Source organism: Canis lupus, chromosome 10, assembly GCF_003254725.2.
Source record: "Canis lupus dingo isolate Sandy chromosome 10, ASM325472v2, whole genome shotgun sequence".
Classification (NCBI taxonomy): Eukaryota; Metazoa; Chordata; class Mammalia; order Carnivora; family Canidae; genus Canis; species Canis lupus.
Window position 1 is genome coordinate 55,218,852 of NC_064252.1, and position 6,956 is coordinate 55,225,807.

Below are 6,956 nucleotides of genomic sequence, written 5' to 3' on the forward strand. Positions count from 1 at the left end.
TTTCTTTCAGTCCTGTCTCTTTTGGGGTCCTTCAGCCCATCAAACTAGTCTATGCATTATTGACCAGTCAAACCCTTTCCCCCTGATCTAACCCCTGACATGTGTTTCGGGGTTCCTTATCATTTTATAATGTTAGGAAGTAACCTGAAGATTCTAGCAATTAGGGGGTTAGTGTACATAGAGTACACAGAATGCTTTTAAGCGAGTGCCCAGCTCCACTTGTCTCAGATAATCTAACCTCTGACTCAACCCAAATATTTGGTCTAAGTGAAGCAAAAATAGTGTGCTCCATGAGTTTTCATCAATAGATATAGCTGTATGTTTTATGTGTTATCCAAAATGACTGAAGCGAACGAACTGGGCCAGTGAGCAGAAGGCCAAACACTTGGAGTTGGGTGTGACTCCTGGTATACACGTGAGCCTAAAGAGAGATGGAAGCAAGCTGGAGGTGATGTGATGCACCCCCTGGTGGATAGCAAGAATGGAATATTGGTGACTGTTAGAAGGAAAGACACTGGGGAGGACTAATGAAGAAATGGTAAATCTGTGAGAATAAGCAACTAATGACCAGGAGCTGTGGAGTATGTATTTATATCTCTTCTCATCTGTAGAAGAAATACCTTTGTTCATAGTCATGTAATGATAACGTTAAACATGTGGATGCAAGATATACACATATTTATGAGATATGACTCATATGTTCTTACATATATTTCACCAAAATTAATAGGTATTTAAGTGAAGATATCATGTTAATTCTATTTTTTCATCTTTTCCCTCTTAAATATAGAATTTACTCATTTTAGTGGCTGTACCAAATGATTAATCAGATATCCTAAAGGGAAACTCTATATCTGAGAAATCCCTGAGGAAATTCAAGATTTATTTGCGCTAATGAAATTTATATAATAGCAATTTTTAAAATAATGAAAAATGCTGCCTTGTCTTTTTTAAAAAGATGGTGATATCACCATTATCATTATTAATAACATCCTTTCTCTCTGCTTTTTTAGGAAGAGATAATAAACATTAGTTCATGAAAAGATAGAATAAGATCTATTAAAAGTATTATCTAATTCCTATTATTCTTTTTCCTGAGGTTTTTATGAGCCTCTCACATTTATTTAGTTCTAATATAAATAATACATTTGATCATTTAAGAATATCAATCATCCAGCTGACATCACAGAAACAAGTTAGAGCCACAGTAGACCTAGAAAGTGTTTAGTCCAATTCCCCCACTTTCTAGATAAAGAAATTAGCTGAGAGAGAATGAGAGACTTGATTAGGGTAATCCAGTGAGACTGTTGGTACATTCCTCCCTCATTTCAATAAAGTAGTTCACTCATTTGGAGTTAATAAAAGAGCCTGAAATTTCCGATTCATGGTCGTGTACTACAACTAATTTCTCTTCTCCACTGCTTTAAAATTGTCCCATTTTAAAGATTAACACAACTGAAGACTGCCTCTAGAAAGAAAATAATTCTCTCAAGAAATCAGGCCAGGAATAATTTCCACTTGATACCAATACCTGAGTATTCCTGCTTTTTTGAGCTGTGCATCTAGGGAAATTAAATGTAATCAGTTTTTCCCTGATTATAAGGTTTTTCTTTTTCTATATAGCTGATTGCCAGTGATAATTAAATTGCCACTTATCACAGGAGAGGTTGGGGGTTTGTTATTCTGCTCTAGTTTTGCATTTCCCGATCTCACTATACATTTAGGGACTAACAGCTTGAGTTCCTTCAATTCTTCCTTCCATTATTCTACTGAAATTTAACTTTAAAATGTGAAGGGCACTGATTCAGGCAATGAAGATTTGTTTTATACCAATTAGGTACTGGTTTCAGAATCATCTTTGATACAATACATCTTTCTTTCTGGCTTTTCATGTCCAGAATCCAAATCCACTGAGTCTCCATTTAAGAAACACGTTCTGATAAATTTCCTCTCTATTTCTACTATCACTACCCTAAACTGGTTTTGTTTGTTTTAAATCACAACTAGTGCTCCAATCTTGTTTTCCTGATTCCCGGGTACTACACCAGACTTGATCATCTGAATTCCATGGGTTGAGCCTGGTCATTCCTTTTTCTGAAAACATCTTTGTGCCATTTTGCCATTTTAAGTAAGAGCATGTAATTATTAAAATATTCACCGAATTGTTTTCTTCTCCAAGATTTGCCCAACATCAACTCATTCTTTACTTTCTATCAGAAATACTGGGAAAATCTCTAGTGACCATAAACTCTTACTCATCATGCTTTTTCATGTTCAGAAATTTTAGGATGGCTCCATTAGTAAATGATCAGTTACGAATTCCATAGCTGAAGCCCTTTGTTTCATAGTAATGTCAGATCTTTTTCATCCAGACTTTTGCCTCATTACTCTCCAGCATTCGCTTTTAATATACTCCTACTTATCACATGTATTTTCTCCATATGTTGTCCCTACGGGGGCTTCTTACCTCTGCCACCTCTCACCTCAGCTCTGTGTATATTTTCTTCTTCCAGCAAGACATGAATCACTTTTTATCTTTTGAAGATAGGAACCATATTTTATACCTTTTTTTATCTCCACCATTCTGAAAACAATGTTATATCCAGTAAATCCTTGTTAAAATAAGTATGCTCTCAAGTCAAAAGTATGGACAGGCCAAAGCATGTGGATTTAACTAATTAATGAGTACTTTTATATTATTCTCAATTTCTCAAACACTGATTTAATTCTTCCTTTTGTCTTCGTACTCATTAAATCTGTACCTATCTTAGTCCCCATCAAATTGTGGTTTGTTAACAGACAATTGATGAAATCTATGTTAATTATATAATGTGATATACAATTTCCTATAAATATGAGCAGTTGCTAAATGAAATCCAGAAAGATATGTTATCATTCTAACAAAGGTGAGGGTAAAATTCCTATGTTTACTGCTTATTTTTTTTTATTCCTTAATGAGGCAGTATACCTGGGAAAGCATCTATTAATAAGTGGTAGACAAAATAATAAAATGTTACTTTTAAAACTAGGCCAACGGGAATTAAGTTCTTTAATATGAGATGGACTCTTAGTAAAATTGCTAAACTATTTGATGAAATAAGCAAGTGAAAATAATTCTTCCAGTGTTCTTGTGTTCTGAGCTTTAGGGCAGAGCCAACGCCTGAGTGTTTGCTAGAATGATCATGAAAGAGACCCTTGGGCATCAGGATTTTCCCTGATTAATAGTAACTTTCCTTCATCTAAAGACACAAGGAAAAACATATTAGTGAGGAATAAGGAAAATATCTAAAGAATGCAACTGAGTCAGAAATGAGATTGGTCTTAATCCAGAGGCAGTGCTGCTAGGAAACCAGGGAATAGACACACTGGGTACATGCTATCACACTGATGACTTTTATCTGTTCCCCTGCAGTGTTAGTACTCACTCCAGGGATTTTAAAGATCACGTGTCCCCTGGCCCCTTTTTCCTTAAAGGAACTGTCTTAAATTCTCTAACTTGGGTTTATTAGAGTTTCTAGAGAGCAGCGCAGCTAGAAAGGGGCAAAGATGCTGAAGTGTTGAACAGGTGTTTACTACTTTGGAGTGCAAAGGCAAAAGCTGGATTTTTTTTTAAGATTGTATTTATTTAGTTATTCCTGAGACACACACACACACAGAGGCAGAGACACAGGCAGAGGGAGAAACAGACTCCATGCAGGGAGCCTGATGTGGGACTCAATCCCTGAACTCCAGGATCATGCCCTGGGCCGACGGTAGGCACTAAACTGCTGAGTCACCCAGGCATCCCTAAAAGCTGGATTTTAAACATGATATCTAATAAGTTTTGGGGACTGGGTATTAGCACCCAGTAGTAAATGTTTATTTAAGGAATATTTGACATCAGTCTGAGGGGAGGACAACTTTGAATTTCAGGATAAAAATAAAAATTGGTAAGTAGATACCAACTATGTGGAGCTGAACTTCTGGTTACAGCAGAATAAAGAATTTGGAGCAATTATTCAAATTAGGACAAATTAAAACACCAAAGAGCCTTTTTAAAAAAAATAAGGAATTAGGTGCCTAGATGGTTCAGTCAGTAAAGCATCCAACTCTTGATTTCAACTCAGGTCATGATCTCAGAGTCATGAGATAGAGCCCAGTGTAGGATACTGTAGGAGTCTGCTTGAGATTGTCTCTCTTTTCCTCTGCCCCTCCCCCTGCACTTGTGTGCATGTGCACACATGCTTTCTCTCTCTTTCTTAAATAAATGAATAAATCTTAAAAAAAAAAAAAAAAAAAAAAAGTAAGGACTTAACAGGCCAAAATCCTGGAGCAGATGAGAAACCAGAGAGCAAGGTCAAGTGACCTTTCCCCAAGGACCATTTTCCCTTTTGGGGAAAAAAGATGGCTAAGAAATTTAAGGCTAAGCTTTTGCTTTGGTGGTCTAATCAGTCTAAGAAAACATAACTTGAAACACAGGGTCTCCCTAAGTAGAGAGTCATCTGATATATCAAGCTTCTGAATGACAATACTGTCCAGAGAAACTTAAACTGGAAATAAACTTACATAAACTTGAAGCCAACATGCTCACACTCTAGATGAACTGGGAAGTGTCCATACAATGGTAAAGAGCCCTAGACAGATGACAGAAGTAAACAGTAATCTTCTCGGTAACAATGGAGTTTTATTATAAACCTCAAAGTATTCCTATGAATAATTTTCTCAGTAACAATGGAATTTTATTAGAAACTTCAAAGTATTCCTATGAATAATCTTTCAAATAAAAGGTGACTGAGCTCCTGAGTGCATACAGAAACAAAAAGCAAGAAAAGCAGCAGAAAAAGAAAGAGGCTAGAATGATTGGACACATATTAAAAATAAATGATAATATCTTTAAAGGAATCAAAGACATGCTTCAAAATATTTGCAGGAAGTTATAAAAAGTAAAATAGGTTTGAGGAATAATGGAACAAGTTCTGGAAGTAAAAATCAAAATAACCCAAATGAAGGACTTAATTGATGGATTTCATTCCAAATTAAACACTGCTGTAAAAAGAATTAGTGTATAGAAAGATAGGTCAGAAGAAGTAATCTAGAGGCTTGCTGCTCAAAGTATAGGTTAGAGGCATTATTTAAGATGAATATGGCTGAAATGTTACAAAAGAAATGAAAGATACCATTCCAAGTCTTCAAAAACTCTGTAGAATCCTACTCAGGATAAGTAAGCAGAAATGCATACCTAGGTATATCATAATATAAAAGTGCAGAAAACTAAAGACAAAGAATATAATCTTAAAGCAAGCCAGAAAATCAAAGAACAGAAAATAGAGGTAACAATGAATTGATTCAACTACATAATTATCATTCTACCACACATGGTTTTAATTATTTATATGGTTTATTTTAAAGGCAACATATGGCATCTGAAAAGTTGGCATATTAACACAAGAACTGGAGTCAGAGTGCCGGAGTTCAAAGCCTTGATTGTAACAAACCAACCGCATAACCTTGAGTCATTTACTTAGCCTTTAACTACTATCAGTACTTTCCTCAGAGACTTACATGATCATTTAGACGTGGCGACGCAAATAGAACCCTCACCACAATACCTGGCATACAGAGACTACTCAATAAATGTTAAGTATTATCATGAGTATTATTTCATAATGTATTTTAAACAGTATTCACTTGCATTTTATAGTGCATAGAGTTTTATAGGTGGTTCTTTAAAAAAGGTAAGACATCTAACTTATTTTTTCCAATTTGTACATTAATGAAATATTTTATTTATGAGGGATATTAGCATGTTAAATATATCCCTGGTGGACATGTGAAAAGTGCTCTGAAAACCAAATCACCATGAAAATCCTAGTTGTAACTTAATTTATGCTACATAAAAATTGCATGCGTGGTAAGGCTTGATATGATCATTACACGGATAATCATAACAAATGCTTACAATATGCTCACCATGTGCCACGTTCTGCTCTAAGTGCTATAAATGTATTATTTCATGACAAACTTATGATGTAGGTACAGTTATCATATCCATCTTACAGAGCATGAAATTTGAAGCACAGAAAGGAGTCCGCCCATGTTAGAGCTGGGAGTTAATCTTTGACTGCCTGGCTTGAAAGTTTTTGCACCTTACCTTAAATGAATAAACTGAGCCCTAGAGAGTCTTCCTCGGATGTAGTGAATTAGGATTTAATTTCTGTGCTTTCAGTATTCCAGGAGTACTCCATTACATCTTTCATCTAACGGCTTATAAGGGGTCACAGTGAGCCTATTTGGCTTATGCAAAAAACTTATTACATAAAATACTACTAAATTAGCAATTCAAAACACTTAAATTGTTTTATACCTACTTCTTCCCCTTTCATGTTTCCCAAATTATGTTTTAATTCAAAATTTGAATAGGCCCTGGTAAAATGTGTCTGCAAATAGTTATGAATTAGATAGGGTACTATTTCACAGTGATGTCTGAATATTGCCTTTCCAAGTTTGATGGAATTTCTATGTAAAACAATTTTAAAATACTATTTTCAAAGTCATTTTAGATCATTGGATATACAACTTAGGGCAGCCTAAAATGTTCCTTCGTCTCTTGTTTAGAACACTACTATGCATATGTAGGTAATTATGAATTGTATATGGATTGGAGAAGTTGGATTTAAAAGAATTAGAATGAGTGAGAACATGATGAAGGTGGCCAAAAGAAGAAACCTACCAAAATAAAAAGCATCAGGAAGGAGCCCCAGAAAAATGGCAAGAATGTATCAAAAGAACCAAAAAAAATCAAGTTAGATGTGTGTTAATGGTGTGAAATGCTACTGAAGCACTTTTCTTGCTTATGATTGCTAGCTTTACTATTCATTAAGTAAGTTCTTATTTCTGACAGAGTGTGATGATTCATTATCTTCAAATGGCAGGGATGGCATCAAGCCTGACATGTCCTGGGCAGTGAGAAAGCTATC